The 16,740-nt window shown below is 51.9% G+C and overlaps 1 long non-coding RNA gene across 1 annotated transcript; it reads right to left on the bottom strand.

The window, feature by feature from the left end:
• Positions 1-901: 901 nt before the first annotated feature.
• On the bottom strand, positions 902-8,254 carry LOC144121297 (uncharacterized). The gene is made up of 3 exons (XR_013312593.1): positions 6,245-8,254; positions 4,820-5,789; positions 902-4,358 (listed from the first exon to the last, which is right to left on the bottom strand). It is a non-coding gene; the product is annotated as an uncharacterized LOC144121297 (long non-coding RNA).
• Between the last annotated feature and the right edge of the window lie 8,486 nt (positions 8,255-16,740).

Below are 16,740 nucleotides of genomic sequence, written 5' to 3'. Positions count from 1 at the left end.
CTGATTTTGTCCATTCGCCACTGTTGCATTCATTCTTGCCTTTGCCAAGTGGGGCATAAATGCAGCCATTTCACATGCATGGGCTCGTCGTTGTCTCGATCAGATCTGACGCCACAAACTTATTTCGAATCATATTCACGGCACCGACATCAACTTTGAATTTCACTTTTCTTCGTTAGTATGCAAGGTTGTGAGCTTGCTTTGCTCGACGCTTGGGACGTGAAATCGCTGCTTCTGTGCACTGTTGAAAAATAGTCGCATTTCTTGCATTTATTTCATTCCAGGTAATTCAAGCGTTCCTTTCACGCTCATGATTGCCTCAATAATATCTACAGCTCCGTACGGCGGCGATTTCTTTCCAGTGTGTGAACATCTTCATCCTCTTTTGAACATTCTTTGAAAGCTTTCATTTGCTGCTTTGCAGTGTCATGAACCAGGCATATTCCCAGACCTCGGAGTCACAGACTTGTTTCGGGCTATAAGGAATGCCGTAGTGGAGGGCTACGGATAATTTCGACCACCTGGATTCTTCAATGTGCACTGACATCGGACAGTACACGGGCCTCTAGCATTTCGCTTTCAAAGATATGCGCCCGACCGCGGCGGTCGCATTTCGATGGAGGCGAAAGTCTAAAAGATTGTGCACTGTGCGATGTCAGTGCACGTTAAAGAACCGCAGGTGGCCGAAATGAACCGGAGCCCTCCACTACAGCGTACCTCGTAGCCTGAGTCGCTATGGGACGTACTCCGTAAACTAAATCATATCAGTACCTTTTCGAGCAACATGCTTGTGTCCATTGGCCACTGTTGCATTCACTGTTGTCTAGCCAAGTGTAACAACGCAGTCATTCCACATGTGCAACATATTCACGGCGGCACTGCTTTAAACTTCGAATTTTACTTTTTTTCGCTGACATGCAAAGTTGTGAAAGCGTTTGCTTTGTTTGACGCTTCGGACGGCTTTGCACACTGTTGCAAAATAGTTCCATTCATACCATGTTTGATTCCAGGCAATACAGGAATATCCCGCACCCTCATGACTGCATTCGCAGAGCCTGCGTCTTGTTTCATCGTCTTGCGCTTTGCCTTCTCTGCGCTACTGAACGGGCGATGGCGGCGATTGCCTTTCAATTGCTACTTCGTGGATTCATGCACGAGGCGTATACTCACGACTTGCTCCAGCATCAACAACTTGCCTGCGTCCATGATCACTTTCAATTGCCGCAGTCATTCTTGCGTTCCCAAAAGGGACAACAATGGATCCCTTCCACATTCGTACGGTCGTTGTTGTCGTCTGCTTGATCTGTCCTTCCGTCGCAAACTTCACCAGGATCGCAATCATGGCCGCTCTGCTTTCAGGCTGCAATTTGAGTTTTCTTCCATTTACAAGCAAGGTTGTGAACGAGTTTGCTTTGCTTTACACTTGGAACAGTATCGCTGGTTTTGCAGGCTGTTTCAAAATAGTCCCACTCATACCATGTTTGATTCCAGGCAATACGGGCGTTCTTTGACGCTCATGACTACCTCAGCAGTACCTGCAGCTATGCCATACTTGTCCCATAATCTTGATATTTGCCTCTGCTCCACTGCACGGCGACGGCGGCGATTCGCTTTCATTTGCCGCTTTGTGGAGTCACACACCAGGCCTGCTCTCACGATTTCCTCCAGCATCAACACTGTGCCTGTGTCCATTATCCATTATAAATGGTTGCAATCATTCATGTGTTCCCAAGAGGGGCAACAATGAATCCCTTCCACATTCGTACGTCGTTGTTGTCGTCTGCTTGATCAGTCCTTCCGTCGCCAACTTCATCAGGATCACAATCATGGCAGCACTGCTGTCAGGCTGCAGTTTGACATTTCTTCCGTTGACAATCAAGGTTGTTAACGAGTTGGCTTTGCTTGACGCTTCGGACCGTATCGCTGGTTTTGCAGGCTCTTTCAAAATAGTCCCACTCATACCATGTTTGATTCAAGGCAATAGGGCGTTCCTTTGACACTCATGACTGCCTCTGCAGTACTTGTTTCATAATCTGGTTCTTTGCCTCTGCTCCACTGAACGGGTGACGGCGGCGATTCGCTTTCATTTGCCGCTTTGTGGAGTCACACACCAGGCCTGCTCTCACGATTTCCTCCAGCATGAACGACGTGCCTGTGTCCATTATCCATTATCAATGGTTCCAATCATTCTTGCGTTCCCAAGAGGGGCAACAATGAATCCCTTCCACATTCGTACGTCGTTGTTGTTGTCTGCTTGATCAGTCCTTCCGTCGCCAACTTCATCAGGATCACAATCATGGCAGCACTGCTGTCAGGCTGCAGTTTGACATTTCTTCCGTTGACAATCAAGGTTGTTAACGAGTTGGCTTTGCTTGACGCTTCGGACCGTATCGCTGGTTTTGCAGGCTCTTTCAAAATAGTCCCACTCATACCATGTTTGATACAAGGCAATAGGGCGCCTTTGACACTCATGACTGCCTCTGCAGTACTTGTTTCATAATCTGGTTCTTTGCCTCTGCTCCACTGAACGGGTGACGGCGGCGATTCGCTTTCATTTGCCGCTTTGTGGAGTCACACACCAGGCCTGCTCTCACGATTTCCTCCAGCATGAACGACGTGCCTGTGTCCATTATCCATTATCAATGGTTCCAATCATTCTTGCGTTCCCAAGAGGGGCAACAATGAATCCCTTCCACATTCGTACGTCGTTGTTGTTGTCTGCTTGATCAGTCCTTCCGTCGCCAACTTCATCAGGATCACAATCATGGCAGCACTGCTGTCAGGCTGCAGTTTGACATTTCTTCCGTTGACAATCAAGGTTGTTAACGAGTTGGCTTTGCTTGACGCTTCGGACCGTATCGCTGGTTTTGCAGGCTCTTTCAAAATAGTCCCACTCATACCATGTTTGATACAAGGCAATAGGGCGCCTTTGACACTCATGACTGCCTCTGCAGTACTTGTTTCATAATCTGGTTCTTTGCCTCTGCTCCACTGAACGGGTGACGGCGGCGATTCGCTTTCATTTGCCGCTTTGTGGAGTCACGCACCAGGTCTTCTCTCACGATTTCCTCCAGCATCACCATGCTGCGTCCATTATCCAGGGTTTCAATCTTGCGTTCCAAAGAGGGGCAACAATGGATCCCTTCCACATTCGCATGGTCGTTGTTTTCATCTGCTTGATCTGTCCTTCCGTCGCCAACTTCATCAGGATCACAATCATGGCAGCACTGCTGTCAGGCTGCAGTTTGACATTTCTTTCGTTGACAAGCAAGGTTGTGAACGAATTTGCTTTGATTGACACTTGGGACCGTATCGCTGGTTTCGCAGGCTGTTTCAATATAGTCGCACTCATGCCATGTTTGATTCCAGGCAATACGGGCGTTCCTTTGACACTCATGATTGTCTCTGCAGTACTTGAAGCCGTGCAGTACTTGTTTCATAATCTTGTTCTTTGCCTTTGCTCCACTGAACGGGTGACGGCGGCTTTTCGCTTTCATTTGCCGCTTTGTGGAGTCACGCACCAGGTCTGCTCTCACGATTTCCTCCATTATCAACAACATTCCTGCGTCCATTATCGATGGCTCCAGTCATCCTTGCGTTCCAAACAGGGGCAACAATGGATCCCTTCCACATTCGCACGGTCGTTGTTTTCATCTGCTTGATCTGTCCTTCCGTCGCCAACTTCATCAGGATCACAATCATGGCAGCACTGCTGTCAGGCTGCAGTCTGAATTTTCTTCCATTGACAATAAAGGTGTTGAACGGGTTGGCTTTGCTTGAGGCTTGGGACCATATCGCTGGATTTGCAGGCTCTTTCAAATTAGTCCCAATCATACCATGTTTGATTCCAGGCAATATGGGCGTTCCTTTGACACTAATGATTGCCTCTGCAGTACTTCAAGCCGTTCAGTACTTTTTTCATAATCTTGTTCTTTGCCTTTGCTCCACTGAACGGGTGACGGCGGCTTTTCGCTTTCATTTGCCGCTTTGTGGAGTCACGCACCAGGTCTGCTCTCACGATTTCCTCCAGCATCAACAACATCCCTGCGTCCATTATCAATGGTTCCAGCGATCCTTGCGTTCCAAACAGGGGCAACAATGGATCCCTTCCACATTCGCACGGTCGTTGTTTTCATCTGCTTGATCTGTCCTTCCGTCGCCAACTTCATCAGGATCACAATCATAGCAGCACTGCTGTCAGGCTGCAGTTTGACATTTCTTTCGTTGACAAGCAAGGTTGTGAACGAATTTGCTTTGATTGACACTTGGGACCGTATCGCTGGTTTTGCAGGCTGTTTCAATATAGTCGCACTCACGCCATGTTTGATTCCAGGCAATACGGGCGATCCTTTGATGCTCTGACTGCTTCTGCAGTACTTGTTTCATAATCTTGTTCTTTGACTTTGCTCCACTGAACGCGTGACGGCGGCGATTCGCTTTCATTTGCCGCTTTGAGGAGTCACGCACCAGGCCTGTTCTCACGATATCCTCCAGCATCAACAGCATGCCTGTGTCTATTATCCATGGTTGCAACCATCCTTGCGTTCCAAAGAGGGGCAACAATGGATCCCTTCCCCATTCGGACGGTTTTTGTTTTCATCCGCTTGATCCGTCCTTCCATCGCCAACTTCATCAGGATCACAATCATGGCAGCACTGCTGTCAGGCTGCAGTTTGACATTTCTTCTGTTGACAATAAAGGTTGTGAACGAATTTGCTTTGCTTGACGCTTGGGACCGTATCGCTGGTATTGCAGGCTTTCAAATTAGTCCCACTCATACCATGTTTGAATCCAGGCAATACGGGCGTTCCTTTGACACTCATGATTGCCTCTGCAGTACTTGAAGCCGTGCAGTACTTGTTTCATAATCTTGTTCTTTGCCTCTGCTCCACTGAACGGGTGACGGCGGCGATTCGCTTTCATTTGCCGCTTTGTGGAGTCACGCACCAGGCCTGCTCTCACGATTTCCTCCAGCATCAACAACATGCCTGCATCCATTATCAATGGTTCCAGTCATCCTTGCGTTCCAAACAGGGGCAACAATGGATCCCTTCCACATTCGCACGGCCGTCATTTTCATCTGCTTGATCTGTCCTTCCGTCGCCAACTTCATCAGGATCACAATCATGGCAGCACTGCTGTCAGGCTGCAGTTTGACATTTCTTCTGTTGACAATAAAGGTTGTGAACGAGTTGGCTTTGCTTGATGCTTGGGACCCTATCGCTGGTTCTGCAGGCTGTTTCAAAATAGTCCCACTCATACCATGTTTGATTCCAGGCAATACGGGCATTCCTGTGACGCTCATGACTGCCTCTGCAGTACTTGTTCCATATTCTTGTTCTTTGCCTCTGCTCCACTGAACGGGTGACGGCGGCGATTCGCTTTCATTTGCCGCTTTGAAGAGTAACGCACCAGGCCTGTTCTCGCGATTTCCTCCAGCATCAACATGCCTGTGTCAATGGTTCCAGTCATCCTTGCGTTCCAAACAGGGGCAACAATGGATCCCTTCCACATTCGCACGGTCGTCATTTTCATCTGCTTGATCTGTCCTTCCGTCGCCAACTTCATCAGGATCACAATCATTGCAGCACTGCTGTCAGGCTGCAGTTTGACATTTCTTCTGTTGACAATAAAGGTTGTGAACGAGTTGGCTTTGCTTGATGCTTGGGACCGTATCGCTGGTTCTGCAGGCTGTTTCAAAATAGTCCCACTCATACCATGTTTGATTCCAGGCAATACGGGCATTCCTGTGACGCTCATGACTGCCTCTGCAGTACTTGTACCATAATCTTGTTCTTTGCCTCTGCTCCACTGAACGGGTGACGGCGGCGATTCGCTTTCATTTGCCGCTTTGAAGAGTAACGCACCAGGCCTGTTCTCGCGATTTCCTCCAGCATCAACAACATGCCTGTGTCTATTATCTATTATCAATGGTTCCAGCCATCCTTGCGTTCCAAACAGGGGCAACAATGGATCCCTTCCACATTCGCACGGTCGTCATTTTCATCTGCTTGATCTGTCCTTCCGTCGCCAACTTCATCAGGATCACAATCATGGCAGCACTGCTGTCAGGCTGCAGTTTGACATTTCTTCTGTTGACAATAAAGGTTGTGAACGAGTTGGCTTTGCTTGATGCTTGGGACCGTATCGCTGGTTTTGCAGGCTGTTTCAAAATAGTCCCACTCATACCATGTTTGATTCCAGGCAATACGGGCATTCCTGTGACGCTCATGACTGCCTCTGCAGTACTTGTTTAATAATCTTGCTCTTTGCCTCTGCTCCACTGAACGGGTGATGGCGGCGATTCGCTTTCAGTTGCCGCTTTGTGGACTCACGCACCATGTCTGCTCTCACGATTTCCTCCAGCATCAAAACATGCCTGCGTCCATTATCCAGGGTTTCAATCATTCTTGCATTCCAAAGAGGGGCAACAATGGATCCCTTCCACATTCGCACGGTTTTTGTTTTCATCTGCTTGATCCATCCTTCCATCGCCAACTTCATCAGGATCACAATCATGGCAGCACTGCTGTCAGGCTGCAGTTTGACATTTCTTCCGCTGACAAGCAAGGTTGTGAACGAATTTGCTTTGATTGACTCTTGGGACCGTATCGCTGGTTTTGCAGGCTGTTTCAAAATAGTCCCACTCATACCATGTTTGATTCCAGGCAATACGGGAGTTCCTTTGACGCTCATGACTGCCTCTGCAGTACTTGTTTCATAATCTTGTTCTTTGCCTCTGCACCACTGTACTGTCGACGTCGGCGATTCGCTTTCATTTGCCGCTTTGTAGTCATGCTTTGGGCGTCCTCTCACGGCATTCTCTATAATCAATGACATGCTTGTGTTCATTGGCCACTGTTGCCTGCACCCTTTCTAAGCGGAACAACGAAGCCATTCCGCTCGGGCAGGGTCGTCGTAGTCTGCTCGATCTGTGCTAACATAAGAATCTTCTCCGGGATCAATTTCACGGTAGCACCACTGTCAACTTGGAATTTCATTTTTTTCGATTGACATGGAAGTCTGTGAAAGTTATGGGCAGGCTTGCACCACGAGTACCTCATTATAGTTGTCTTCAAGTTCAACGCTTGCGACGGTTTCGCTGCTTTTGAACACTGTGAAAAAATAGCCCCACTTGCACATTTTACATGGTGGGGGTTATAGAGGAGTTTCTCGAACGCTCATGACTTCCACTGCAGTACCTACAGTTCTGTAGTGCTTGCTTCATTGTCTTGTGCTTTTTTTTTCGGCGTCTGTGAGCGGGTGATGGTTTAAATTGCCTTCCATCGCGTGAACGTCTTTTGGCACTGGTGAACATTATATGAATTCTTTCCTCTGCTGATGGGCAGATGCAAGTGCCAGGCACTCTCTCACAACAGTTTTGAGCATCGGTTCTTCGAGCTTCCAACTGTTAGCGCTCGCTCGTTAGTCTTTGATATAATCTGGTCCCGTACCATCTTTTACTTTTCGGTGCGATGTTGCAGCCTAATTTTGAGCTTTTGATCAGTCAAGACTACATGGAACCTTTTGTCTTGGTGTTGTATTCTTGCGCGAAAAATGCAGGGCGAGTACATGTAGACTTACCTCGGCATAAAGTGTGCGTCAGACAGCTTCAATACGTTATCGTAGTCCAATCCGTTTTGTGGATTTGCAATCGTTGACTCTCCGAAGTTGAACGTAATAGAGACATGTTGAAGGTTTTGTTTTCCGACCATTAGAAGAGAAATTTGCATTTCTGAAGATGAGCCAGCAGCAGCCATGACCTCCATGCAAAGGCGGAATGCTTGTTTAACGGTGTTCCATTGTTCGACCGTGTTTCTGTATAGTGTTTAAACTTCGCTGGCATCGATAACCTTTCCATGTCTGCTCCGTTGGTCGTTTTCTAGTTGAGGTAGGAATTCGCTTTGACTTCTGACTCCACGCTTCAGATGAGTCTTGTTTGTACTGGTAGCTCTCTCATTAACAGATCTAGAGTACACGAACTGACTCTCCTGCTACCAGCTCAGGCACCATGCCTGAAGAAAGTGCCCGTGGGCGGATTGGACTGGCGGGAAACGGAGAGAAACCGATACCACCGTTGGGATGGTGGCGCCTAGAAGAGCACATTCAGTCAACTGCACTGCCAGCACCAGCGTCCACATCTACCACATCGGTCTTACAGGAATCGTGGACTCTGAAAATGTTCTCTCTACCGTGGTCGCCTACTTCTAAGTGAACTTCAGAACCTAAGCTGTGCCAATAAATGCATACACCCAATATATCCCTTGCTTCGAGTTTTCCTGTCGCCACTTCTGTGCTCGCTGGCATTGGCCAGTTTGAGCCCGACGTGGCTGACAAAACAGGTTGTGGTTCGGCAGAGCAGCCGAATTAGTAAAATGCTTCCACACTAGTGGATTTTCGATGGAGTGATATTAACAACCATCAGCGTAGAGTGCGCCCTACTTTCTACACAAGGTACCTGAAGCGTCAAAGGGGCGGTCGCGAGTGATGATTACGAGAATGACAAGGTCTTATCTAGTGGACTTAGAACCGGTACAAAATTCGCAGAAATCTGCTAGCACATTGCCGCTTTCCGGAGAGAACAGTTAACTGCACAGCCAGCAGTGTGCGTGGTGGGAACGAAGCGCACGTGGATGTTGCGAAAAGCTTTGAAAACCGCTACTTCCCTAGCCTAGGTTTCCGTACTTGCACCAACACACAGTACACGCATATACAAAGCCTTCGCTCTTTCATGTAACCGTTGTGTAGCTTAAAACCTGTGTAAAAAAATTATACGGGAACTAAAGGTACACCTAAGGGGTATCACGCGGTCATTCGCATACTTTACATTCATAAATTCCTTGCAGTCTTCGTACCCCCTCCTGGCGCAGTGGTGCGGCGGTTAAGACATGCACCACTGCTCTGCGATGGCAGCTGCTCCTAGCGGCGGACCTTGTGCGGCAGGCCACGGTGGGCAGTTTGGTTACTATCCGGTGGGGAGGTTGTGATCACGCTGCAAGGTCACGTGACCTAGGTGGCCTATCTACCTTCTATGTTGCTCTCTGGGCACCACCTGTCGAAGTCATGCTCGTGATTTTTCCCTCAACGCGGACGCTGGATTTTCTGCGTTAGAAGGCTTTTAACGCTATCGCGTTAGAATTGCAAACTTCTAACAAACCCTTGGAAGCCGAACGCGACAGCATTAGAAGTCACTTAACCCTATTTCACAACTCCATAAGCACAGTTACGTTACGGACGCATCCGTCTCGGAGCTTCTCTTTTGAGAACGGCTCCTCTACCCCCGCAGCCATGTCATGTACACGACTGGACGAGCCATGCACAGAGCAGTGGGAACTTTCCACGTGCTCAGACTGCTGCACAGCTGGCACCCCGTTACCCCCTCGACTCTGTGTCTATTGTCATACCTGGCTGTCATTGGTTGACTGCGGTGTGACGTCAAGACGTTCGCGCAACTGTCGTCTGGTACCTTGCTGTGTCTGCCGTAGCCTCCCGCCTCCATGGGTACTGGGCAGCTCCGCCTGGCAACAGTTGCGCGACTCTCGCGCACCGCAGTACACCCAGCTCCCTCTACTGCGCCGTTCATCATGCGCCAGCTTTTGATTGCTGCACCAGACCCACCGGCATTGGGTCCACTTCGCAGGCTGACCCATCTTCTTAACCTGCCCCTCCGCGTCCCTCGACGCCCCCCGAAACCTCGGCAGCAGCGCCACAACCAGAGTTGCTCAATATACACAGGTTGCACGATTCGGGTAAGATCAGGTTTTACCCAAAAATGAAGGGCCCCATGTGTACCATACCCGTTGGACGCTCAAGTGCCCACCACCTGCCTACAATTAAGAGCTTTGAAGGAGTTTGTTACCGCTGGTTAAGAGGAAAGCATGCTAGCACACTTCTAAAATAAACCGCCTTGCAATGTGCGGCCCATGGCTGCCATGGATTTCGTGTCCTGTTAGCTGAAGAAACGCCCAATTTGAAGTGAAGGCACCTCAGTTTGTGCGCCCGATGTGAATTTCACTTTTCGTACGTAGGTTTAAAGGGCAACTGCATAGGTTTTAGAAATTGACGAGCTTAAGGCAGTCGAATGTGTTAAACTTGCAGGCAGTGCATACGAAGTCCTTTTGGGCTAGCATTTGAAATCGTGACGTAATCGCCAATTAAAATCACCACGATACTCCGCAGCACACAGCGCCAAAAGGGGTACGATGACGTCATCCAAGGTACCGGTACATTTACGATGCTTAAACGCATGCCCGCCATGCCTGTAGAAGAAATTAAGATCGTCGTGCGGCCCCGCGATGGGCTCGATATTTTCAAGGCAGGAGCTGCATGCGTGGCTAATGCCATCATGGCGGCAGCGGGAATTGAGACGGCAGACCGAGCTGAGGATATGGCGTGTCCCAATACCCAGCAGAACATTATGGTGCTCAGCACTCCGAGCGAGGAACGAGCGGAGAAGTATGCTCGAATTCAAGCTATCAACGTCCGAGGCAAAATATACGAGGTGCGCGCGTACGGAACGACCGCCCACGACACAGTCAAGGGCGTGATCAGGGGCATAGCACTCGAGGACAGCGAAGCCGAAATAATGCAGCAGATTGTTACCAAGTACAACCCCCTCGCCGCGGGGGCGAAGCGTATCGGAAACACGACGACAGTAATCGTAGTGTTCAACGGTATCAAGGTTCCCAAGTATGTGCGTTACGGATCCACGCTCTACCCGTGCAGTCTCTACAGGAAGCAAATAGAAGTTTGCAAGGTATGCGGCAAGGTCGGCCACAGGCGCGACGTGTGCCCCACACCGGACGTTCGCGTTTGCCTTGCCTGCGGTGTTTCTAATCCAAGAGAGGGCCACAAGTGTGTCCCCAAGTGCAAGCTCTGCGGCGAAGAACACCCCACCGGGGACCGCCTCTGCAGAGCCAAATACAAGGTTCCATACGTCGTACGGCGACGGCGATGGGAACGCCGTAACGCCGAAGAAGAGCAAAAGCAAGCACTCGAATCAAGCTCGTTTCCACGCCTCGGACGCTCCCGCTCGCGCAGTGCGTCCCGTAGTGGATCCCGCAGCGCGTCGCGCCATGCCTCACGCCACGCTTCCCGTCATGCCTCGCGCAGCGCATCCCGCGGCCGTGACTCATCTGACGGGAACAGCTTCGGCGTTCAGCGATCGCGCTCCCGTGACAGAGTCAGCTGGGCCGACGCCGCAAAGGGCGGAGTTAAAAGCAGCAGCGCTAGCTCCAGCAGCGCCACTAGTGGCCGAACCACGCCGAGCAGCTGGCAGGCGTGGATTACCAGCCCCTACTACAAGGAACTCGAACAACTCCGCGCAACCAACGCGACGCTGGTAGAAACCACGCGCCGGCTCGCCCAAGAACTAGCCGAGGCCAAGAAAGAACTCCAAGCACAGCGAGCCCAGCCAGCCACTGTCCCAGCTCAGTCATCCGAGACACGTACACCCGCCGTTATCACCGAGCAGAAAACCGACACGCCATCACACCAAGGCACACAATCAATGGATACAACCCAAGACGAGCCCCAGCCGGAGCAGACCACTGACCCAACCCCCAAGAAACGAGCACGCACCTCATCACGACAGTACAAGGACCTGACCCAATTGGAAACTCAGCTCGAAGCAAAAATCGAAGCGTTCGCCAACACCTACGCCAGCACGGCTGCCGTCACCGACCAACGCCTGGCGCGGCTGGAGGAGCTGATCACCACGTCCTTCTGCACCATACAAGAGCGTTTCGCCTTCATTGAACAGACCCTTAAGCCCATAGTACGCAGCCCCACCTTTGTGGCGCAATTCTCCAACCACCCATACCTTCAAGAAGAGACGCAAGCCCCAACTCCGACACAATCATGTCCCAGCCCCAAGCCACAATAGGATCGCTACCGGGCCTTACGGTCTGGCAGTGGAACTGCAACAGTTACAACAGCAAGAGAGCAGTGCTGCAACAACACATCACCACAGTAACCAAGAAACCCGACATCATCCTGCTGCAAGAAACGGCGACGGCGACCCCCACCCTCCCTGGGTATCGCGCTCATGTTAGCCCGGCGGAGGGACGGGGCGTCTGCACGTTCGTCCGCAAAGGGCTCACGTTCATCGAGCACGAACTCAAACACGGCCGCAGCAGGGTGGAATATACCTTCACCGAAATCATCCCAAACAAACAACGGAAAGGCAGCCTGTTCATCGCCAACATCTACAGTAAACCCAAGCACCAAACACAGAAATTCAAGACCCTACTACACACAGCCAGCACCCAAGCCAAAGACAACACGTTGCTGATCGGAGGGGACTTCAACGCCGCCCATCGAGCGTGGGGTTACGTGAAGGATACGGCCAAGGGACGGGACCTATTACAAGATATCCTGGACCACAACTGTGCCCTGATCACGGACCCCGCTCATCCCACCCGCATCGGCAACTCCGTAGCACGAGACACCACACCAGACCTTACGTTCATCAAGAACGACCACACGGGCAAAGTAACGTGGCACAACACCGGCGTTGACCTGGGCAGCGACCACTACATCCTCGAAATTACGATACCGAACCAATTCCGGGGCAACACCATTATGCACAAGTGGACGGACTGGGACGGCTTCCGTAAGGGACGTCCCACCACAGCACAAGACATCACAGACATCGAAACCTGGACGGAAGAGCTTTGCGATGCTGTGCACTCGGCCACCAAAACCATCGAAACGGACGAGGACGTCATCGCCATGGATAGCCGCCTGGCCCATCTGTTCGAGGCCAAACGTTCGATACAGGCGCGCTGGAAGCGGCAACGGTGGAATCGCAAATTGAGAAAGAAGGTAGCCGACTTAAACAGGGCCATTGAACACCACTGCAAGGTCCTGTGCCGTCAGCAATGGAACGAAATCTGCAACCGAGCTGACAGGCAACTGCATCGCGGTTGCACCTGGAATCTATTTCGGCACCTCCTAAACGAAACCAAGACCAAGTCACACCAGCGCGACCGCCTCGCCCGCCTCCTGCACACCACCACACAACAACAAGGAAAAGACGCCGTTATCAAGAGCCTGGAAGCCAAGTATCTGCCGGACACGCCAACGGAAATCCACCCGCCGTACGGGGGGCTGCCCAACGCGTGGCTCGACCGAGACATTACCGTGTCAGAGGTACGAGTAGCGCTGCACGAGCTCAACACCCGCTCAGCAGCCGGCCCCGATCTCGTTACCAACAAGATGCTACGAAACCTCGACAATGCATCGATCGAGGCACTAACCCGTTACTTCAACGAATGCTGGCGTTCGGGCAAGCTCCCCGGACAGTGGAAAACGGCAAGAACAATCCTGATCCCGAAACCGGGCAAACCACCGGACATCGGCAACCTGCGTCCCATCTCGCTTACATCCTGCGTGGGCAAGGTGCTGGAGCACGTGGTGGCCAACCGGTGGCAGGAATACCTGGAGAAGGAAGGCCTCTATCCGGACACGATGATCGGCTTCCGACACAGACTCAGCACACAAGACGCCATGCTACAACTAAAACAAGAAATCATCGACAACAAGACACAAGACAGCAAAGTAATTCTGGGGCTCGATCTACAAAGCGCATTCGACAAAGTCAAACACTCAGCCATATTAGCACAAGTATCACGCCTCAACATGGGGGTAACGAGCTACAATTACATCCAAGACTTCTTGACCAACCGCACGGTGGAACTGCACGCCGGAGACCTCAGACTCCCCGAACGCAAGCTCGGTAGCACGGGTACCCCGCAGGGTTCGGTCATCTCGCCGTTGCTCTTCAACCTCGTTATGATCGGGGTAGCGAGGGCAGTAGCGGGGGCCGGCGTCCGGCATACGATCTACGCCGACGACATTACCCTGTGGGCGGCCGGCGGCACCGACGCCAGCATCGAGCAACAGCTACAAGCCGCGGTTACCGCCATCGAGCAGCACCTTGACGGCACCGGCCTAGTGTGCTCGCCCGCCAAATCCGAGCTGTTCGTCCTCACACCATTACGACCGGGACGGAAACGCGCTCCCCCTCGGGAGTGCGATCACATCAAGATCATCAAGAATATACTTTTTACAGCATTTCTTAATTGTGTACCTTAAATGAATATGTGCTGTTTTTTTATGTTTTCGTTTATAATGTTATATGCAATGTCTCTTTGGTGTTATGATCTGTTTTTCTTTGGTTAAACCTGCCCACTGCTCAGTTGTAGAGTGTAAAGGGGGCGGACGCTTCGTCAGGCAACTTTTGATTGCCTTTTTGTTCGCCTCCTCGGCAACCAAGTGTTGTTGAAATAAATCTGAATCTGAATCTGAATCATGACCGCATCGGGGCAACGCATCCCCGAAGTTCCCAAGATCAGAGTCCTGGGCCTGCTGCTAAACAAGAGCGGCCGCAACGACGAAACCATCAACAAACTTACCACCAAGGCAATGGACGCCATCCGGCTCATACACCGAGTCTCGACACGACGGGCGGGCATGCGTGAAGACAGTCTCGTGCGCCTCGTCCAGTCGTTCGTGATCAGTCACATCGCCTACGTTGCGGCCTACCTCAACTGGCAGGTCACTGACAGGAACAAGATCAACACGCTGATCAGACGGGCTTACAAGACGGCGCTGGGCTTAACGGAGACCACGAGTACGGCTCGGCTCCTGCAGCTCGGCGTCCATAACACCCTAGAAGAAATAGCCGAGGCGCAGCTCACCGCGCAAATGGAGCGCCTCTCTACCACCAAGACGGGGCGCAGTATACTGACATCCCTGGGTTACAACCCCCGAACCCCCAGCCGGCAACCATGCGAGATCAGCGAGGAGGCGCGGGCTCACATCCATGTGGACCCCATCCCGAAGAACGTGCACCCCGAATACAACCAAGAACGGCGGCAGGCACGGGCCCAGGCCCTCATCGAGAAACACGCCCAAGACCCGCACGCCCGGTACGTGGACGCAGCGGAATACAAACGAGAAGGCTTCGCGGCAGTGGTCGTTGCGGCGGCTACCGGCACCACGACAACGGCAGCCAGCGTGCGGTGCACGGACGCCACAGTCGCCGAGGAGGTTGCCATCGCTCTGGCGATCTCCGAGGCCGAGTGTCACACCGTGCTCAGTGACTCGAGGAACGCCGTGCGCAACTTTGCCAAGGGGCGAGTGAGCGCGCCGGCGGCCGCCATCATGGGAAGCTCCAGCCCCAAGACCGCCGCAGCACCATCCGTATCAAGTGGTTCCCGGCGCACGCGGGCGAGTGTGCATCCTCGCCGAACCACAACGAGACGGCCCATTCGGCGGCGCGAGCGCTTACCCTCCGCGCCCCCGAGAGTGACCGTTCCGTGTGGTGGTTCGAAACCAAGGACCGCGTAACCAGTTATGGCGAAGTTACCATGTGTTACCGCCTAGCTCGACGGACAATGCCGCCTCCCCACCCGGCACTCAGTCGGGAGGAGGCCGTCATCCTAAGACAGATACAGACCGGGTCACTCCTCGCCCTGGCAGTGCTACACGTACTTCACCCAGAACTCTATCCGAGCGATGTGTGCAATGTTTGTGCAGCTGGTCCGGCGGACCAATGGCACATCATGTGGGACTGTGCCAGGTTCCCGACCGAGGCAACCTCCAGGATATACCCGCCCGAACTTCAAAGTGCAGTGCAGTCTGCAGACAAGGACATTCAACTATGGGCCGTCCAGCAGGCCCGGGGTGCGCTCGAAAAGCACAAGCCTCACGACCCACCACAAACGGGCCGAACGGGGGTAGTGCATAGGAGGGCATAACCCCGGGTCGACGCTTGGCCAACGTCACGACGCGTCAAACCGTCGGTTGCCGGCATTTTCAATAAAGTTTTTCCTACCTACCTACCACATTACATCGCCCCCTCAAATTACATATTTCTTAGTTTTCAAGTTGAGAAATACTACAGTCGAGCCCACTTATAACGAACCCGATGGTCGCGTGGATTGCGTTCGTTGTATTCGAGGTTCGTAGTAAGTGGACTTCCAATCTTACAGCCAAAAATACTAAGTCGGACAGTGGGAGCTTCTTTATGCACGTCTTATTATTGAAACTAGGCCCATTACTGCGCTTCCCAAGCATTTCCAGCGCAATCATATACTCGTCGCCGGTACTGGTACTGGTACGCGATATAACTGGTGGAACGCTCACGGCTGGTCGGTCGGTCTCCTCTTCATCGTCCTCATGAGATTCCCGGCCGTACGAGAGTTCTCGCACTTCGCGTACTATTATTTTCGTCACTCTACGGCTTTCCGATCTCGGCGTCATCATTTGCACCAACGAAGTCATCCCAGGGGACATCAGGTCGGGTCAGCTGCGCACCGACGACACGTTGTCGCAAATCCATATGCGTCCTATAACGTGGTATTAAGCACTGTCCTCCATCATCCCTCGATCCCTAAACGCTGCCTTACAGAAGCGGTTCATGATGCACTCCGCAGTCAGTTCCATTAATGGACCTTATCATACCACGGCGGGAAGCAGAGGAATTTGAACTGGCACGTCAAGGAACCAGGTCGGTCAGCTGTTATCAGTATGCGCTGGTGACGCGCTGCCGACAATTGGGACACCTTGAGCATGTGAAAATTGCGTTCATGTCAAATGGCTGGTCTTGCTCTTCACGTTTAGTGACAGAAGTGCGCAGTCACCGCAGTGAGGGAAGTCAGCACGTGACACACCGAACGGTTGTCGAGCAAGAAAGGGCCTTGATTGTCCCTTCTAAGCTTATGGTATAGTGGA

This window comes from Amblyomma americanum, chromosome 2, assembly GCF_052857255.1.
Source record: "Amblyomma americanum isolate KBUSLIRL-KWMA chromosome 2, ASM5285725v1, whole genome shotgun sequence".
In the NCBI taxonomy this organism is placed as follows: Eukaryota; Metazoa; Arthropoda; class Arachnida; order Ixodida; family Ixodidae; genus Amblyomma; species Amblyomma americanum.
Note: the sequence above shows the minus strand (reverse complement) of the source record. Positions and strands in the feature narration are given on the sequence as shown.